This window comes from Bos javanicus, chromosome 2 (genome assembly GCF_032452875.1).
Source record: "Bos javanicus breed banteng chromosome 2, ARS-OSU_banteng_1.0, whole genome shotgun sequence".
Classification (NCBI taxonomy): Eukaryota; Metazoa; Chordata; class Mammalia; order Artiodactyla; family Bovidae; genus Bos; species Bos javanicus.
Window position 1 is genome coordinate 135,754,019 of NC_083869.1, and position 21,770 is coordinate 135,775,788.

General features: G+C 43.7%; 1 protein-coding gene across 1 annotated transcript in view; it reads left to right on the forward strand.

Annotated features, from left to right (window-relative positions):
* The first annotated feature begins 287 nt into the window (after positions 1-287).
* Positions 288-21,770, forward strand: part of FBXO42 (F-box protein 42) — a 108,327-nt gene continuing 86,844 nt past the window's right edge. The window contains exon 1 of the mRNA XM_061395629.1: positions 288-1,322. The gene's annotated coding sequence lies outside the window, so the exon portion shown is untranslated. The remainder of the gene's footprint in view (positions 1,323-21,770) is intronic.

A 21,770-nucleotide genomic window follows, 5' to 3' on the forward strand; every position in this document is an offset into this window, starting at 1 on the left:
CACGTCCCGCCCGGCCCAGCCCCGGGGCGGCGGCTCCTCCTTACCCCGCTGTCTGCCGCCTCCTCCCAGCTTTCAGCGACCTCCTCATCTTCCATCTTACTCGCCGCTTTCCCTCCTCCCCCACCCCTCCGTGCGCCTGCGCCCTGAAGCGCGTCTCTGTCGCGGGCGCCTGCACGCAGGGCTTTGCTCAATGAACCCCGCCCCCTGCCAAGGCCGGAAGAGGCTCCGGTCCAAGGCTCACGATCCTCGGGGAAGCCATCTTGAAAGAGGGCAGAGAAATCAAAAGGTTGCCATTTTTCTTAAGGGGACGTGTACTGAATGGGAGTCCTTGTGAACTCATCGTCTTGAGTACGGGAAGTGTTTCTTTGGAACCATCTTTTCTAAGGGCAAACAATTTACTTTTTTAAAGTTATAGTTTTCATAACCTGCAGATTATGTTTTTTCAAAATTCTCAAAATTTTTACACCTCAAAGAATGAAGCAGGAAGTAAAACATTGACCAGTTTAAACTGGTTTTTACTCTTTAAATAGGATATTTATTAATCAAACCTTGGAGAAGGAAATGGCAATCCACTCCATTATTCTTGCTTGGAAAATCCCATGGACGGAGGAGCCTGGTAGGCTACAGTCCATGGGATCGCAAAGAGTCGGACACGACTGAGCGACTTCACTTAATCAAACCTTGAGGGCTTATAGAGACAGTACTGCGCATGTGCAAGACGGGAACCCGTGTTTCCGGGATGACCACGGAACCAAGAATCTTCAGTCTAGGGAACCCAAACAATAGAAGTGGTTGCCATCGGACCCCTTAACCAGGTGAAGCAATAAGTCCTTCAGTAAGAAAAATCCGGCTTCCGTCTGCCGTAGTATCTTGTTAACCATATATGGACTGCTTTGAAAACTAGCCAATCAGCTTGTGCCAAGTTTGAATTTTCCGTAACTCCTTCAATTTTGCCCCAAATCGCGGCGCTGGGAGACAGATTTCAGCCGTTTCCTGTCTCCTTGCTGGTCGACCTCGCGACAAAGCTCTCTCTTTTCTCGAAAGCTGGTGCCATAGTATTGGCTTCTATGCGCCCCAGGCAGTGAGCCCTTGCTCGACGAGAATTTTTGGCGATCGCAAACGGACTAAGGCCGTGTGGTCGTCTGGCTGAGGCCCTGTAGCCCCGGGCTGGGTGTAGGTCCTCGCCACAGACCCTGAGTGGACACCTAGACGCGATTTGTCTAGAGGCTCTGCTGTCGGGTTCTTGCTTCCAGCCGCAGAGGCGCTCCAGGCTCCTCCGCGCTCCTTTCATTTTTTTGGGAAACAGCTCCTGGATCTTTTGGGTGAGTAACCTCGTAAAAACGCGCTTGTGCCTAAATTGTCCATTCCGCATCAGGATTATGGGTTAGGGTCCCACTCTAAGGGAGAATATATAAAAGGTTACAGCGCCTGCGGAGAGCCGAGATTCAGTTCCTGGTCCTGGAACTAAGATCCCAGGAGCCGGCCAAAAAAATGAAAACGCTTACGGCCGCTGAGGTACTCAAAAGTTCGGATTAGAGTCCCAGGCCCTTAACTTTGTCAGTGTCTGATTATTTCATTTGTTAGGAATTGGCTAGTAGGGTTAAATTGGATGGTCACAAAAAAACTTTATTGAATCTGTATTCTGCCATTTTGCTGTGGTCATCCTGAAGAAAAAAACCCTTCTAAAATGGGGAATGGTAACAGCGTACCTGACAACACTCCCTTGAAAAGTGTTTTTCAAAGTTGGTCAAGGGTTAGCTCTAAGCCGATGAAAAAGAAGAAAATGCTTTACTTGTGTAACACTGTCTGGCCCAAATATCAGCTGGAGTCAGGGGAAAAATGGCCCCAGAATGGGTCTTTGAACTATAATACTATTTTACAATTAGACTCGTTTTGTAAAAGACAGAAAAAATGGGAAGAAATCCAGTATGTAGAATCATTTATGACTTTATATAAGAGGAGAAATTGGTATAAGGAAATTAATGAAAACACGATCACGATGGGTCAGAGCCAAGACTCTCAGAAAAAGTCTCTTTTACCTGAGTCAAAGTCAAATGATGGTCTAGTCCCTTCATCGCCAGCTGTTGCAGTAGCCCGAAGGTCTGCCCCTCCCTCAGCGCCTGGTCCCTCAGCGCCTCCTCCAGTAGCCGGTCCCTCAGCGCCTCGTCCCTCAGCGCCTCCTTCAGTAGCCCGTCCCTCAGCGCCTCGTCCCTCACCACCTCCTTCAGTAGCCCCTCCCTCAGCGCCTCGTCCCTCACCACCTCCTTCAGTAGCCCCTCCCTCAGCGCCTGGTCCCTCAGCGCCTCCTCCAGTAGCCCGTCCCTCAGCGCCTCGTCCCTCACCGCCTCGTCCCTCAGCGCCTCCTCCAGTAGCCCGTCCCTCAGCGCATGGTCCCTCAACGCCTCGTCCCTCACCACCTCCTTCAGTAGCTCCTTCCTCAGTGGCCCCTCCCTCGGTACCCCCTCCCTCGCCACCTCTTGTGATAGCCCCTTCGTCCACACCTCTGGTGGTTCCCTCGACTTGTGAAGCGGGCCTTCCTGCAGGCAGTGCCAAGGCGTCTACCGGTCTTCCTCAGGCTGTTGGTCCGGCTCTGTACTCGCCCTTAGCAGATGGTCAGGAAGGCAGGGTCTCCCTTCTCTGTCCCCATCAGGGTACTCAGTTTGGCCCAGCGAACACTCTACCTCAGGCAAAGCAATTTCTGTTAAGGCAGGTCCCAGCTGGCTTAGATGACCAGTGCCAATCCAGAGCACGTGGAGTGATGCATCATGGTTTATCAGTAATAGATTTATTTAATTATAAAGCTAAAATGCCATCTTATCAGGATGATCCCAGGAAGATGGAACGTCTCTTTAAAGGCATCTTTGCTGTGTATCATCCTAACTGGGCTGCCATACAGGTCCTCATGAATAGCCTCCTCAGTCCAGAGGAGCACAGCATGGTATTAGAGAAGGCCCTTCAGGAAGCTGAAAGGCTCCGTGAGATACACCCAGAGAGTCCAATCAGAACTTCAGCAGAGCAGGCTCTTCCTAGAACTGAACCAGGATGGGATCCCAGTGATCCAGAAGATCAAGCAAGGCTGGATCATTATAAAGATTGTTTAATGATTGGACTACAAAAGGGGGCAAACAACTTCAAGAGGGTCCAGAATGTAAGGCAAGGGCAGGAGGAGTGCCCATACACCTTTCTTGAAAGGCTTCATGAGGCTTTCCGAAAATATACCGATATTGATCCAGAACACCCAAATAATATGGGACTGGTCAATTTAACCTTTATTAGTCAGAGTGCCCCAGATATAAGAAGAAAACTACAGCAACTGGAAGAGGGACCGTGGCTGCCAACGTCTCAGTTGCTTGAGGTTGCTCTTGAAGTGTTCAGAGGCCTACTCAAAATTCGAGAAAAGCAGGAGCAGTGCATCTTGAGGAAGGCTGCTCTGCTCAGCCTTGACCACTCAAGACCCCGCAGGACATCTGCAAGAAAGAACAAATGGCCACTGGTAAGACCCCAGGGACCTCCAAGACCCAACCGGAAAGGTCATCCATTTGTTGGGCCACAACAGTGTGCCTTTTGTAAACAGGAAGGACATTGGAAACGGGAGTGTCCCAAAAACAGACGGGGCCCCCTCTCCTCCAAGACAACGTCCATCAATGGTGTATTTGGGGAAGTTGCTCAGAAACCTTTTCTACAGCAGCTCGAATGTCACGTAGAGAAAACATCTATAAAGTACAACTTTATGTATGAGTTTGACTGTCGTAGTCCCTTATCAGGGCAAGAGGTACTAACAAATTTAAATGACCGAGTGGGTTTCTCAGCAGAAAAAGTAGACACCAGAGTACTCCCAGGTCAAGTTTTCACCCTCCAAGCTGCACCATTACAATTGGGAGACAAGACTCCATCAGATGTCCCTGAAGAAATTTTACAAAAGATAAGAGCAGACGTTTGGGCTGATGGGACACCAGGAAGAGCCAAGACAGCTGACCCAGTAGTAGTAAAACTCCGTCCAGGTGCCCAGGTTCCAAATTTAAAGCAGCCTCCTTTGAAAAGGGAAGTAAAGGAAGCTATAAAGCCTATGATAAACACCTTTCTTAAATACCAATTAATTCAACCATGTCTGTCCCCATATAACACTCCTATCTTGCCAGTAAAAAAACCTGGGACTGGAGAGTATCTTTTTGTGCAGAATTTGAGAGCTATCAACCAAATTGTAGAGGATATACATTCAGTGATGCCAAATCCAGATTTATCTGGAGACTTTTCCTGGTTTACAGTTCTGAACTTGAAAGATGCCTTTTATTGCATACCCCTCAGTCCTGAGTCCCAGAAACTGTTTGCATTCGAGTGGGAAGATCCAGAGACAAACATAAAGCAGCAGTATTGCTGGACGGTCCTTCCACTAGGATTTAAAAATGCCACCACCATCTTTGTGGAGGCCTTTTTGAAGGACTTGAAGGATCTCCAATTAAATGAAGGAATCTTACTCCAGTATGTGGGTAATATACTAATTGCTAGTAAAACTAAGGAAGCTTCAGACCAAAATACAGTCCGCACTTTAAACTTTTTGGCAGACCGGGGATATAAAGTCTCCAAAGAAAAGGTACAAATTTCTCAACCAACTGTAAAGTATCTAGGAGTTGAGTTGTCAAAAGGACAGAGAAATCTGTTGCCAGATCGAAGGGAAGCAATAGCTGGGGTGAATGTACCCACCACCAAAAAGCAACTGAAAAGATTCTTAGGAAAGGCTGAGTTTTGTCGTATTTGGATTCCTAACTTTGGACTCATAGTAAAACCTCTATACGAGGCTCTCAAAAGAAGTGTCAATGAGCCATTAAACTGGACTGCTGAATGCCTTGAGTCATTCCATACCATCAAGGAGAAAATTTCAACAGCCCCAGCCCTTGGTCTCCCGGACATTAGAAAGCCATTTGACCTTTTTGTGCATGAAAGACAGGGTGTGAGTCTTGGAGTGCTAACTCAAAATTTAGATACTGCCAGAAGGCCAGTAGCTTATCTTTCCAAACAATTGGATATTGTAAGTCAAGGATGGCCAGTTTGCTTCCGGGCTGTGGCTGCAACCTGTGACCTCTTACAAGAAGCTGAAAAGATCACTAAGGGCAGTCCTACTAGTGTGCACACTCCACACCGCGTGCAACCTTTACTTGAACGAAAGGGCAGATATTTGCTTACTTCAAAGAGGCTAGGAAAATACCGAGCCATCCTATTTGACAAACCGAATGTAACATTAAAGGAGGTATCTGCTTTAAACCCAGCCACTCTGCTCCCCAGTGCAACAGAAGAACCTGTTCACGATTGTATACAAATAACTGAAGAACAGTATCCCAGACCTGACCTGACTGATCAGTTTTCAGAAATGGTTCTAGAGAGAGGTGATGAAAGGGGATTTTATGTTGACTTTTGAGACTTAGATGATGATGAGTAACAAACGAAGAAGGCTGGATATATAATGAACAGGAACTAGTGCTTAGACTGCAGCATTTAATGGGAAGACTTATGCTCAACTACATCAAGGAACCCATTATAGGAAGGATACAACCTATCATTGTCTACAAAACTTTATTGTTAGTCCATAAATGCAAAGGACCATTCAAAAGGTAATACAAAACCGCCTGATTTGCACCAGAAACAACCCTAAAACTGGGCCACCTCCAACAGAACCAGGAGGTGATTGGCAAATAGACTTGACTGTTATGCCAAGAGCCATGGGACATTATAGATATTTGCTGGTATTTGTGGACACCTTCACAGAATGGGGTGAAGATTTTCCACGCCAGAGAGAGAGCTTCCTAGGTAAAAAGGCCTTACTGAAAGAAACTAGCCCTCGTTTTGAGTTACCTCTTTCAATTCAAAGTGACAGCGGAGGAGATATCATAGCCGGGGTAACTCAAGGGTCTACGGGGCCCTTGGGCTACAGTAGAAGTTACATGCTTGATGGAGCTCTCAAAGTACATCAGGAAGCCAACTTCACTTGAGATGAGGTCTTAACAGTTGCCTTTTTGAGAAGGGTTAGAATGGCCCCTGGAAGTAAGGGCCACTTGAGCCCTTATGAACTGTTATATGGGAGACCCTTCCTTAAGACTATTATTGCAGTCTTGAAAGTGATCACATTGTTAAAAGGATTAGATAGTATAAAATGTGTACAATTTCTTGGTGCTATCTTATTCTCTAGTTGATTAATGTTTCCCACAGACATTCCTTTGCAATGCAGAAGCCCAGGGAATTGGGTCCTCCTGAAACTTGGAATCATTACTTCGTTGAAGATCAACTGCAGCCCAAGTGGATAGACCCTATGAAGTTCTTCTGTTTACACATTCTTCAGTAGAGCTAAACAGAGTTAAACCTTGGGTATACCACTCCTGAGTAAAAATAGTACCCATTTTTAACCAGCAGCTCCCCGTCCCCTTTACAGTTCTCAAACAGGGCACATTCTTTATGGACGGGAGAAAGTAAGCGTACCAGCCTTCTTAATACTGGTGGGGCCTGGAAACCCATCACTGATTTCTTGACACTTGTGAACCCTTAACTGACCTTAAGTTACTTTTCGTATAGAAATAGGACAGCTAAGACTCCACCTGGCCAGGAAGAGATGAGGACATCTTCAAAGTAGACAGCTTCTGCCCAGAAGTCTGGTCCAGGCCTATATAAATAAATATTCAATCACTAAAAATGTTTAAAATAACATGGTTTCAGTTCAGTTCAGTCGCTCAGTTGTGTCCAACTCTGCGACCCCATGAACCGCAGCATGCCAGGCCTCCCTGTCTATCACCAACTACCGGAGTTTACCCAAACCCATGTCCATTGAGTTGGTGATGCCATCCAACCATCTCATCCTCTATCATCCCCTTCTCCTCCCACGTTCAATCTCTCCCAGCATCAGGGTCTTTTCAAATGAGTCAACTCTTTGCATGAGGTGGACAAAGGATTGGAGTTTTAGCTTCAGCGTCAGTCCTTCCAATGAACACCCAGGACTGGTCTCCTTTAGGATGGACTGGTTGGATCTCCTTGCAGTCCAAGGGACTCTGAAGAGTCTTCTCCAACACCACAGTTCAAAAACATCAATTCTTCAGCACTCAGCTTTCTTTATGGTCCAACTGTCATCCATACATGACCACTGGAAAAACCATAACCTTGACTAGACAGACCTTTGTTAGCAAAGTAACGTCTCTGCTTTTCAATGTGCTGTCTAGGTTGGTCATAACTTTCCTTCCAAGGAGTAAGTGTCTTTTAATTTCAGGGCTGCAATCACCATTTGCAGTGATTTTGGAGCCCCCCAAAATAAAGTCTGACACTGTTTCCACTGTTTCCCCATCTATTTCCCATGAAGTGATGGGACTGGATGCCATGATCTTCGTTTTCTGAATGTTGAGCTTTAAGCCAACTTTTTCACTCTCCTCTTTCACTTTTATCAAGAGGCTTTTTAGTTCCTCTTCACTTTCTGCCATAAGGGTGGTGTCATCTGCATATCTGAGGTTATTGATATTTCTCCCAGCAATCTTGATTCCAGCTTGTGCTTCCTCTAGCCCAGCATTTCTCATGATGTATTGTGCATATAAGTTAAATAAGCAGGGTGACAATATACAGCCTTGACATACACCTTCCCCTATTTGGAACCAGACTGTTGTTCCATGTCCAGTTCTAACTGTTGCTTCCTGACCTGCATACAGGTTTCTCAAGAGGCAGGTCAGGTGGTCTGGTATTCCCATCTCTTTCAGAATTTTCCACAGTTTCTTGTGATCCACACAGTCAAAGGCTTTGACATAGTCAATAAAGCAGAAATAGATGGTTTTTTTGTAACTCTCTTGCTTTTTCCATGATCCAGTGGATATTGGCAATTTGATCTCTGGTTCCTCTGCCTTTTCTAAATCCAGCTTGAACATCTGGAAGTTCACAAGTCACATTGTTGAAGCCTGGCTTGGAGAATTTTGAGCATTACTTTACTAGCGTGTGAGATGAGTGCAATTGTGCGGTAGTTTGAGCATTCTTTGGCATTGCCTTTCTTTGGGATTGGAATGAAAACTGACCTTTTCCAGTCCTGTGGCTACTGCTGAGTTTTCCAAATTTGCTGGCATATTGAGTGCAGCACTTTCACAGCATCATCTTTCAGGGTTTGAAATAGCTCCACTGGAATTCCATCACCTCCACTAGCTTTGTTCATGGTGATGCTTCCTAAGGCCCGCTTGACTTCACATTCCAGGATGTCTGGCTCTTGGTGAGTGTGAGTGATCACACCATCACAATTATCTGGGTCGTGAAGATCTTTTTTGTACAGTTCTTCTGTGTATTCTTGCCACCTCTTCTTAATATCTTCTGCTTCTGTTAGGTCCCTACCATTTCTGTCCTTTATTGAGCCTATCTTTGCATGAAATGTTCCCTTGGTATCTCTAATTTTCTTGAAGAGATCTCTAATCTTTCCCATTCTATTGTTTTCCTCTATTTCTTTGCATTGATTGCTGAGGAAGGCTTTCTTATCTCTCCTTGCTATTTGGAACTCTGCATTCAAATGGGTATATCTTTCTTTTTCTCCTTTCCTTTTCGCTTCTCTTCTTTTCACAGCTATTTGTAAGGCCTCCTCAGATAGCCATTTTGCTTTCTTGCATTTCTTTTTCTTGGTTTCATGGACTCCTAAATAATAAGGTATGTTTTTGGAGGACTGTTAAAATTAGGAGTCATAGTTCTGTGTATCATAGGGTTAATCTTTTTACTCACCAATTTTTTTACTTATTATCTGTCTCGTGTATTTAAAAAGGCCTCTTCCACTCACATGATGATTGCCTGAGACTTTAGAATTCAAAGCAGGACTTGTGAATGTTTACAATCAAGTGCAAAAACAATTTCATTCCTGTTATAATAATCTATGCTGCTACTCAGCAAGAAGCAGCTATGTAAGAAAAATACGGTCTTTTTGAGTGAAGAAACTTCAAAAAAATGTAAATGAGATATGAGCTTTTAGATAAACTCTATTAAGAATAATTATGCTTTAGGAATGTCTGTCTGAAATAGTCTGTCCAAATTGGGGTACCTTGAATTTCTAAGGGTTGTGCTAAACTAAGTGATGGAAGTTCACTGAATAGCTAGCTCATTTCCAAATAAAGTAAGATTTTGAAACATTTATTACTGTACATTAGTTTCCTCTTACAGAGAAGCTAAAGAAATTTGGGACTGTTAATGAATAAAAATAAGCTAGCGCAAAAACTTGAATTTGGCTTTTCTCTCTGTTAAAAGGACACACTTTCTTCAGATGTTGAACTGCATTTGACAGTAGATCTAAGTTTATTTGCCTCTTAAATTGTCTGTTCTGTATTTGCCTTTGAAATCCCGTATTTTTACTTTGGCTGAGTGAATAGCTATTGTTTCACAGTGACCTATAGTCCCATCTGACTGAGTGCTCTAAACCTTTCTGATATTTGTTGACAAAACTTCCTAAATCATTCTGGTGAAGCACTTTTGGCTTCTAGCTAACTTTGTGATGCTTCAGAGGGACCCTGAAACATCCCAAAGGGAGATATTACACTAATTGGGTTCAACTTCCGTGTTGAATTACATGGGAAATATTGTCAAGTGAATAATAAGTCTCTATGGTAAATGTTACTAATACAGATATCCTAGAAACAATTTATATATAAATTCTGATATATTCAGGTAAAATGTTGCCATAATTCTAATTACTATCTTAAAGTGTTGTCACAGCACTAACCAAGTTTCTTTTGAAAATGCTTCCTCTTCAAGAAGATTTATAGAAAGGACTTTTGGATAAATACAAGTTTCTGAACTGGGTAAGAAATTAAGGATTCTAGTGGGAAACCTGATGACTGTACAATGGTTAACAAAAGGACTGAATGAATTGGGAAATACGCTTATCACTTTTATGGTTTCTGAAAAATTACTGGTTTGAATCTGTGTTTTCTAGATCTTAGGAAACCTTCCCTTCAAACTAATTATGACTTAACAGTAATTTGGTAAAATGATATTTAATAAACAAATTGAAACATTTACCTTTTTTCTCTATCTGACCCCTTCAGAGATTGGAAACTCTTAGGGTTCCAGTAACTTTATCAGATAAATTAGGAAGATTATCTCACTAACTGGTACAGAAATCTCAGTTTTGGAGACCTTGAGAAAGAGAGGAATTCACTTAGATCTGTTAGGCAAAATCTGTGATAAGCCTTTGGGATGACTTTCCTAGCCCTGAAAGGTTTTATTTTAAAGTTAAGTTTGAGACTCCATAAAAGTTTCAGCAAAGCAAAAAAAGTCTGTGATCAATTATGGTTATATAAATAATCAGGTCAAGTTTATTGAGAATAGACCTATTTTATAAACAAGTCTTAATTTGGTTATATTTGGTAAAAATGAGGGTGATTTTAGGGAGAAAAGGATGTTTCAGTGAGTGTTAAATCCCAGTTTGTTAACGAAAGTCTGTATGTACTAAGACTCATTTCCTGAATGGATCTTTGCTGTTAGGGTATTTTAATGTAAAATTTAATTGAATTATTAAAGGACACTCTCAGTTTGTTTCTGAAGCTTAGCTCAATAATCTGTCTTTGGATAAAGATCAGATGCCTCGCGACCTGCCACCAAGACTGGAAAAAGACATAATTTAAGGAACAGTCTCCAACCTGGCTGGAAGGACCTTTTATCAGCTACTCTTAACTGGCTCATGCACAGTGAAATTGAAGGAAAATTGACTCTTGGACTAACTCCCATTTCCAAAGGCCCCTACACTGGACTGGTCTATAAAGAGGACTGGCTGACCTCAAACTCAAATGAAGACGATGCTCAAACAGAGCAAAGTACACTGTGCTAGGACGAGAAGAAGACGACATCAGAAGCAGACAGCTTGCCCAAGATGCCCGACCTGATTCGTAGGATCATTGACAACGTTTTCTTGATTTCTTGGACCTTTGCACATCAATCAAATGTTTTCTATCACAGACATGATTCTATGCTAATTTAAAACTCAATCCAATTGTTGGGTTGTGGCCTAGTACTTCTGTGTTACCTTGGTGGATTTCTCCTCTCCAGGACTCTGATAGGATAGACCCTAGGAAGTTTATTTTAGAAGAGAGTTCAGTCCTGTTCTGTCTATTCATGATATTACTAGATGGGATCCTCTCACTTGGTCAGTTAATAATACCTTCTCTGACCCTGGCTCATAGATTTAAGTGTTTTCTTAGGGTCGTTTAAACTCAGTAACAAGCTAAGTCTCAATCAAAAAAAAAATGTGATCTCTTGTCTACTAAAAGGAAAATTCCCACAATTATGGGATGGATCTATATGCTTAACACCAGGCTATGGTTAAGTTTAAAAGCTCTTTATGTTGGGAACAATTAAATTGTACTAAGAATGATCAACCTAGTATTATTATAAAACTAGGCTGAGTACTTACTTGGTGAACTATGCCTATTATTAACCTTACAGAGAATGATTGATATGAAACTCAATGGAGTTGTGGTAGTAACTTATAGCCTTGGCACCTACCAGGATGGATAGGAAGGTGTAGCCTGGGACTCCCATGAACTCAAGGTCATATACATAATAAATTAGAGGTAAAAGATTTACAACAGACCATAGACATTGAGACAGGATACGAGGAGACAAATGCCTGGCTGGAATGGATTAAATATTCTGTGCGCACTTGGAATGAGAGCAGCTGTTATGCTTGCGCGGCAGGTAGGCCGGAGTCTCAGTGGTACCACTGCCACTCGATGGACCTCAGATGCTGTGGGCATAGAATGCATGATGCTCCTCTTCAGGACAATATGGCCTGGGGTAGTAAACCCTGCAGGACCTTGTCACTAATGTTCGTGACTGTGAGGGGTCCAGGGCGTAACCCCCAAGGACTGTCAGACCCCCGTTCCATAATGCAAACTACACCTCGTGCCTCTCTAGGTGGGGGGAGCAGTTAGCATTCTGGGGGAGTGAATCCGGGTGCAGTGAAGCCCAGTCCTTTGAGGGAATGAACAGCCATTCTGCATGAACTATGGCCTGGGAAGACATCTGGTGTTGTGGAGGACCATTGCTTGAGACTCTAGCGGCCAATTGGAGTGGAATTTGCACCCTAGTTCAATTGGCTATCCTTTTCACCCTGGCATTTCGACACTCGGATCCATCTCATAAGCAGACTAACCTTAGAGCCAAAAGGAACACTCTTGCCCCGGGTGGGTCATTTGGTCCATATATATTCTATTGGGGCCCCTAGAGGTATTCCGAATGAATCCAAGGCTAGAAACCAAATAGCAGCGAGGTTCGAGTTGGTATTATTCTGGTGGTCCACCATTAATAAAAATGTTGATTGGATAAACTGTATTTCCTATAACCCGCGGAGGCTTGTTAACTATACCAGGGATGCTCTAAGGGGAATAGCAAAACATGCTACCAGCAAAATGGCATGGGGACAACTGAGTGGCCTTAGACATGATTCTGGGCTTGCCTTGTGGCCCAGCTGCTAAAGAATCTGTCTGCAATGCAGGAGACCTGGGTTCGATCCTTGGGTTGGGAAGATGCCCTGGAGAAGGGAAAGGCTACCCACTCTGGTATTCTATCCTAGAGAATTCCATGGACTATATAGTCCATGGGGTCGCAAAGAGTCGGACACGACTGAATGAGTTTCACTTTCAGACCTGATTCTGGCAGAAAAGGGAGGAGTATGTGTTTTGGAGGGTGTCAATGTCGTACTTTCATACCCAACAGCACAGCCCCTGAGGGCACAATAACAAGGGCCTTGCAAGGTCTGAACACCTTGGGTAATGAGTCGGCCGAAAACTCAGGGATAGATGACCCATTGTCCAGTTTGATGGAACAGTGGTTTGGGATACAGAGAGGCATCATGATGTCTATCCTGACTACCCGTATTGTCACACTTGAAATACCCAGGTAGGGTGTTGCATCATTCCTTGTGTCAGGAGCCTAGTGCACAGATGAATATTAACAGCTCTCACCAAGCAGTCCACTGCAGCCTATCATATCAACCTTCTATTCCTGGAGGAGTCTGAACATGAAAGTCATTCGATGCTAAGTTTAAGGAAAAGAATAATCTACTATCATAAAAAGGGGGTGGGAATTGTAAGAAAAATATGGTCTTTTCTACCAAAGAAGAAAGATTGAAGAAATGGATTCATATTTTTTTTTTTAGAACAGTTAAATAGGAAGGTTATGTATATAAATGTGTGTGTATATGTATGTATCTGGCTTGTGCACAGGATTCCTAGGATGGTGACTCATTGTCAGTCGTTTGTTTTCTTACCTTCCTGGTTTCTCTTCCTCATAAGAACAATTTGGCAGGCTACTTTTGTGGGCTTTACCCTGCACACGTGCAAAGAACTAAAGGGCTGGAGAAAATATTTAATATAAATCCTCCACTCAGAAGCTTACAAGTATCACGCATGACCCCCATCGACCAATAAAAACTTAGGCGCCGTTCGGGGAAGATTGTGACTCTGTGGTCTTCCGCCTGCGAGGATCCAGGGGAGGGAACCTGCGTTTCAGGGATGAACACCGGGAGCACGTCCCACGCGGCGTGCTGGCTCCCGCATCTTTGCCTGCGGAAGTGGAGCCTGTCTTGCGAGCCACTTTGGTCTGCGTTATTCCTGTGACACTGCTGGAGACCATTTCCTACAGCCAGAGCGGGCGTCACCCTGTTTGCCTTAAGACTGAGGAATGTACAAAGAAAAGGGGGAAATCTGAAATAGCACATAAACATTGACCTGTTTACCCTGGTTTGCCTCCTTCAATAGGCTGTTGATTAATCAAGCCTTGAGTTATTTTACAGACAGCACGGCACCTGTGGCAGACAGGAACCCATGTCTCCAGGATGACCCCAGGACCTAGAATCTTCAGTTTACAGAACTCATAAAATAGGAATGTTGCCACTGGAGCCTTTTACCAGCAAGAAGTTCTTCAGTAAGAAAGACTTGGACAGCTTCTGGCTGTCCAAGTAGCTTGATTCCAATCGGCTTTCTGACCTCCAAGACTAGCCAATAAGACTGTGCCAAGTTTGAAATTCCCCTAACCCCTTACCTTTCACCCTGAACACTGGATGGGGAGACAGATTTGAGCCCTGCCTCCTATTGCTTGACCTCACAATAAAAGTCATTCTTTTTCTAAAAGCTGGTGCCATAGTATTGGCTTCTGTGTGTGTCAGACAGTGAGCCCTTGCTTGGTAACAAAAGGATGAAAGATATCCACGGATGCATACATTTTATTATTTCTATCTGATAGAGTGAAAGTGATTACAGTATTTCCTCCTCATAAAGCAGTGTTCCAAGCATCTGTTAACACTGTATCCTCTACTGTGAGGTGAAAACATTAGTTGTTTTATCGACATTCAGATCAGATCGGATCAGTCGCTCAGTCGTGTCTGACTCTTTGTGATCCATGGGCTGTAGCCCACGAGGCTCTCTGTCCACGGAATTCTCCAGGCAAGAATACTGGAGTGGCTTGCCATTTCCTCCTCCGGGGGATCTTCCTGACCCATGGATTGAACCTGTGTCTCCTGCACTGCAGGTGGACTCTTTACCCATTGAGCCACTGGGGAAGCCCCTGCCTGCCTTAAGAAGATTTATAATTCTCACTTCTCTGATCCTGTTTTTTTTTTTTTTTTTTGCCAAAACATGAAAGCAGGAGAAGAGGCAAATAACTTTTTTTTTTATTCTCTCTGGCATGTTCGGTAGGCCTCTCAGTATTCAAAACATCATTTAGTAGTGTTGCTTTTGGCTGCTACAATGAAGTTATCTGACTTAGAATGCACTTCTTAGAATAGGTTTCTTCTCATATTTTTAGCATGCCATGTAATCTTTCTAAAGTGAGTTTCCTGTTGAGAAATGTTGCCATTTGTATGCTTAATGATTATTATAAATTGCAGTCATAACTTAACTGTTCAGTTCAGTTCAGTTGCTCAGTCGTGTCCAACTCTTTGCAACCCCATGAATCGCAGCACGCCAGGCCTCCCTGTCCATCACCAGCTCCCGGAGTTCACCCAGACTCACGTCCATTGAGTCAGTGATGCCATCCAGCCATCTCATCCTCTGTCATCCCCTTCTCCTCCTGCCCCCAATCCCTCCCAGCATCAGAGTCTTTTCCAATGAGTCAACTCTTCGCATGAGGTGGCCAAAGTACTGGAGTTTCAGCTTTAGCATCATTCCTTTTAAAGAAATCCCAGGGACTGGATTCAGAATGGACTGGTTGGATCTCCTTGCAGTCCAAGGGACTCTCAAGAGTCTTCTCCAACACCACAGTTCAAAAGCATCAATTCTTCAGTGCTCAGCTTTCTTCACAGTCCAACTCTCACATCCATACATGACCACTGGAAAAACCATAGCCTTGACTAGACGAACCTTTGTTGGCAAAGTAATGTCTCTGCTTTTCAATATGCTATCTAGGTTGATCATAACTTTCCTTCCAAGGAGTAAGCATCTTTTAATTTCATGGCTGCAGTCACCATCTGCAGTGATTTTGGAGCCTAAAAAAATAAAGTCTGACACTGTTTCCACTGTTTCCCCATCTATTTCCCATGAAGTGGTGGGACCGGATGCCATGATCTTCGTTTTCTGAATGTTGAGCTTTAAGCCAACTTTTTCACTCTCCTCTTTCACTTTCATCAAGAGGCTTTTTAGTTCCTCTTCACTTTCTGCCATAAGGGTGGTGTCATCTGCATATCTGAGGTTATCGATATTTCTCCCAGCAATCTTGATTCCAGCTTGTGTTTCTTCCAGTCCAGCGTTTCTCATGATGTACTCTGCATATAAGTTCAATAAGCAGGGTGACAATATACAGCCTTGACATACTCCTTTTCCTATTTGAAACCAGTCTGTTGTTCCATGTCCAGTTCTAACTGTTGCTTCCTGACCTGCATACAGGTTTCTCAAGAGGCAGGTCAGGTGGTCTGCTATTCCCATCTCTTTCAGAATTTTCCACAGTTTATTGTGATCCACACAGTCAAAGGCTTTGGCATAGTCAATAAAGCAGAAATAGATGTTTTTCTGGAACTCTCTTGCTTTTTTGATGATCCAGCGGATGTTGGCAATTTGATCTCTGGTTCCTCTGCCTTTTCTAAAACCAGCTTGAACATCAGGAAGTTCACGGTTCACATACTGCTGAAGCTGTTACTAGTCTTTATTTAGAAGTTACAGTAACATGCTTACTAGCTTTCTGGTTTCATGACTTCCTGTGTCTGGAATTTCAATCATCTCTTCGTCTGTCCTCAGTCCATTGTTTACCAACATGCCTCTGGTGTAAGCCACCCACAGTTGGTGACTCCCAAAGTTCATCTCCAACCTTGAACTGACCTAATGTTTCCAACTCATATAGCTAGGTTTCTCATTGGCACTTCACATATATATTCCACTAGCAGTTCAAATGACTTCCCTGGTGGCTCAGATGCTAAAGCATCTGCCTACAATGCGGGAGACCTGGGTTCGATCCCTGGGTCGGGAAGATGTCTGGAGAAGGAAATGGCAACCCACTGCAGTACCCTTGCCTGGAAAATCCCATGGACGGAGGAGTGTGGTGGATTAAAGTTCATGGGGCCACAAAGAGTTGGACACGACTGAGCGACTTCCCTTTCACTTTTCAGCAGTTCAAATACTCTGCTCTAAAATACTACTAATACCATTAAAGTCTTGACCAACTTGAAAGATCGAAGATTTTGTTTTGTTCACTCTCTGGAACTATACTTTAAATACATCCTCCTGTGAACTCAATTCTTAAAAAAAAAAAAAAAGATTAATTTACTTATTTATGGCTGCGGTGGGTCTTCATTGCTGCATGGGCTTTCAGTCCAGTCCAGTCGCTCCGTCGTGTCCGACTCTGTGACCCCATGAATCGCAGCACGCCAGGCCTCCCTGTCCATCACCAACCCCTGGAGTCCACCCAGACTCATGTGCATCGAGTCGGTGATGCCACCCAGCCATGTCATCCTCTGCGGTCCCCTTCTCCTACTGCCCCCAGTCCCTCCCAGCGCCAGGCTCTAGGGCTACTGCATTACTGCGACGTGTGGGCTTCTCACTGCAGGGCTTTTGTTGCAGAGCATAGGCTATAGGTGTGTGGGCTCAGTAGCTCCAGCCCGTGGGCTCTGCAGCACAGATTTCCGTTAGGATGTGGTGCACAGGCTTAGCTACGCTGCAGCGTGTGGAACCTCTCCTGACCAGGGGCTGACCCAAGTACCTGCACTGGCAGGTGGATTCTTAACCACTGAGCCACCAGGGAAGCCCTGAACTCCTTCTTTTAAGAAAATTGTTCTAACCGCCTTGGCAGCAACATGGTCGATGAGACCATCAATCGGGCATCAGCTAAGTCTCACTGTTTGAGGTGGGATTGATTAGTTTTTCCTTGCTGCAGTCGGTTAAGGCTTTGTAAGTTACTGCATGTTACCAGCAGAGGGCGATAGTTTCTCACAATTGTGTTAACATTTGGCAAAGAGCTTTAGCAAAGGAGTTTATTGAGCATTCCTGACTGAATCTTCCAGGAGACCATAAAGATAGATATCTTGGAGATCATTTGAGGATGCTGCAAAGGAAACAGCTTTTGTTACACCAAATAGGTAATCAAGAGGCCTGCCCTAATTAATCATGTAGGCCTGTGATCTTGGGCAAGTCCCTTCCTCATCTCTAAAATGAAGGGACGGAATCAAGTGAAGTCTAAAATTGAGGGAGGAAGTAGGGGACTTCCTTGGTGGCCCATTGGTTAAAACTCTATGCTTCTTATGCAGGGGGTATTGGTTCAATCCTTGGTGGGGGAATTAAGATCCCACATGCTGTGTGGCATGGCCAAAAATGAATAAATTAAGGAAGTGGTGGCAGGTTCTTCCTCCAGGGGGAAAGCCCCAAAAGTTGATGCAGTGGCATAAACAAGCACAGGCAGAGACCCTAAAGCATGAGCTTCTCTTTCTTATGAAATGTTCGTTATACCCTGTTTGGGGCTTAGGGATTTGCACTCAGAACTTAGGTACGTTTGATCTACGACATGAAACAATCTGGCATGTGATAGAAATATAAGAGTAAAGCCCATAGTGAGAACATTTTCCATCTGATTTCCAAGTTGAGGCCACGTAGGCAGTTAAGAAATAAATGGCCACTTCTTGTTCAGTCGCTCATTCCTGTCCGACTCTTTGGGACTCCATGGACTGTAGCATGCCTGGCTTCCCTGTCCTTCACTATCTCCAGTTTGCTCAAAACTCATGTTCATTGAGTCAATGATACCACCCAACCAACTCATCCTCTGTTGCTCCCTTCTCTTGCCTTCAATCTTACCCAGCATCAGGGTCTTTTCCAGTGAGTTGGCTCTTTGCATCAGGTGGCCAAAGTATTGGAGCTTCAGCATGGAAGTTCAGCATCAGTCCTTCCAATGAATATTCAGGGTTGATTTCCTTTAGGAAGGACTAGTTTGATCTCCTTGCTGTTTTCAAGGGACTCTCAAGAGTCCTCTCCCAACACCACAGTTCAAAAGCATCAATTCTTCAGTGCTCAGCTTTCTTTATAGTCCAACTCTCACATCCATACATGACCACTGGAAAAACTATAGCTTTGACTAGATGAACCTTTGTTGGCAAGGTGATGTCTCTGCTTTTTAATACACTGTCTAGGTTGGTCATAGCTTTTCTTCCAAGGAGCAAACATCTTTTAATTTCATGGGTTGTAGTCACCATCTGCAGTGACTTTGGGGCCCAATAAACTGTTACTGTTTCCATTGTTTCCCCATCTATTTGACATGAAGCAATGGGATTTTATGCCATGATCTTAGTTTTTTGAACGTTGAGTTTTAAGCCACCTTTTTCACTATGCTCTTTCACTTTCATCAAGAGGCTCTTTAGTTCCTCTTCTCTTTCTGCTATTAGGTGGTATCATCTGCATGGCTGAGGTTGTTGATATTTCTCCTGGCAATCTTGATTCAGGTTTGAGCTTCATCTAGCCCGGCATGTCTCATGATGTACTCTGTATATAAGTTAAATAAACAGGGTGACAAGATACAGCCTTGACATACTCCTTTCTCAATTTCCCTACAGTTCCACCTGTTGCTTCTTGACCTCTATACAGGTTTCTCAGGAGGCAGGTAAGGTGGTCTGGTATTCCCATCTCTTTCAGAATTTTCCTGTTGTACTCCATACACAGCAAAGGCTTTAGCTTAGTCACTGGAGCAGAAGTTGATGTTTTTCTGGAATTCCCTTGATTTTTCTATGAACCCCCTGTTCTGTGCTGTGCTTTGCCACTCAGTCGTATCTGACTGTGACCCCATGGACTGTAGCCCGCCAGGCTCCTCTGTCCCTGGGGATTCTCCAGGCAAGAATACTGGAGTGGGTTGCCATGCCCTCCAGGGGATAGTCCCAACCCAGGGATTGAACTCAGGTCTCCCACATTGCAGGTAAATTATTTTTAATTTCTGAGCCACCAGGGAAGACCAAGAATACTGGAGTGGGTAGCCTATCCCTTCACCAGGGCATCTTCCCAACTCAGGGATCGCACTGGAGTCTCCTGCATTGCAGGTGGATTCTTTACCAGCTGAACTGCCAGGAAAGCCCATGAACCCCCTACCAGTATTTAAAATGTACATGTCTGTTAACCCAGAAATTCCATTTTTTAAAATATTTTCTTTATGTGGGCCATTTTATAAATTCTACTGCATATGTTACAATATTATTTCTGTTTTATGTTTTGGTCTTCTGGTCAGGAGGCATGTAGGATCCTAGCTCCCTTACCAGGGACGGAACCCACACCCTCTGCATTGGAAGGTGAAGTTTTAACCACTCGACTGCCTCAGTCCTTCCCCAGGGAAGTCCCCCAGCAACTGCATTTCTAGGAAATTTCCCTACAGATACATGTACTCATATGCAAATAAATGTATAAGGATATTGATTGCTGTTTGTTTATAATCACAGAAGACTGGAAACAAATGCCTATCTCTAGAGGATTTGTTTTAAAAATATATGGACCAGCCATGCAAAGGACTAGAATGAACTACTAACAAAACTTAGGTGGTTCTAAATAAACTGACTTCAAAAGATCTAGAAGAACTATAGTTATTAGAAAAACAACACGGTACAGAGCAGTGTGTATAGTTTGCTTTGTGTAGGTTTTTAAATTTATATGTGTATTTGTGTATGCATCTCTAGAGAGATATAAGGGACTTGTAACGGTGGTCACCTTGGTGGAGAGGCAAAGTTTACCAGGTGGCTGGGAGACGGGCTGGACTTCACTTTTATCATGTGTCCTTTTGTCCCTTTGAAATTTGTTTTACGTGCGTACATTATTTACTCTAAGGAAGTACATACGTAAGAAATTCATTTCAGTAATTGTAGTGGTGGCCTCTGGACGATACTAGAGGGATCAGATCATAGCCACTCCCCTCATCCTAGCTTTGTTTTGTCCCCTCATCTCCAGTCATGTCCCAGTCTGTCTTCACCATGTGGAGAGATTGTTCTAAAACACCATTTCATCATATATCCTCCCTACCCCCAAATCTCCACGACCTAGGAGGTAATATCCAGTTTTTCTCCTGATATTCCAGGCCATATATTAACTGACCTTAATCTTATGTTCCTTTTGTTTGTCAGAAGCAACATTGTACAGAGTTCAGTAGCAGTCTTTGAAGAGAGACCACCTGGGTTCAAACCCACTGTGACTTTAGGTTAAGCCACTTAATCCCAGTGTTCATCAGGTTCATCAGCTGCAAAATAAGCTCAACAAAGGCACTTACTTAGCAGTGTTTAGAAGTTGTGCAACATAGAAAAGTTAGTTGCTTGTCCAACTCTTTGCAACCCATGGACTGCAGTTCACCAGGCTCTTCTGTTCATGGGATTCTCCAGGCAAGAATACTGAAGCAGGTTGCCATTTCCTTTTCCAGGAGACCTTCCCAACCCAGGGACAGAACCTAGGTCTCCTGCATTTCAGGCAGACTCTACCTACCGTCTGAGCTACCAGGGAAGCTAAAGTAGCAGGGTTTGGTATATAATAAGAGTATACATTATACACTGACTGCCATTGCTGTAATAATAATACTTAGGGCTTATCATCAATGATAATTTTTATTGGCCTTTTACACAGCATTTTCTGTCTCTCCCAGGAAACTGTGGGGCCTCCATGAGGTCAAGGACTTTGTTGTTTTATTTAAAAGTACATTACTAGACTTTTTTTTTTTTAAGTACATTACTATGGCTTGGCACATAGTTCTTGTTTAGTCACTAAGCCATGTCCCAACTTTTTTGTGATCCATGGACGCAGCCCTCCAGGCTTCTCTGGCAGTGAAATTTTCCAGGCAAGAACAGTGGAGAGGGCTGCCATGGGCCCTCGCTAATATTTGACTGGATGCCTTGTTTTCAAATTCCCAGTTCATTTATTCGTTCAACAAATACTTGATGAGTCTCCAATGTGTGCCAGTCTCTATTTGGTGATAAAGCAGTGTACAGAAAGTCCCTGCTATCTTTGAGCTAGGAGATTCACGGTGGAGTGGTTCTGTATTTGAACCTGTTCTATCATGACCTAGCAGTTCCAAACCCAACTGGCCATCAGAATCCCTGGGGAGCTTTAGAAGAAGTTGGAGGCAGTGTCTAGCCTGGGCCCTGGAACCTAGTTTTTTACACAAGATTTTTACCATCGTTAAAAGTCTGAATTTTAAAGATTCTTGGTTGCATGGCCCACATCTGTTGGCTCATTCAACTTTAGTACCTGTCTCATCCCCAGTAGCTTTTCCAGAATCACCACTTCACTATAAAACTGCATGTGTTTTCCCAAGTCAAACTTGAACTTCTTCAGCATTTTTACTTTATTATTTAT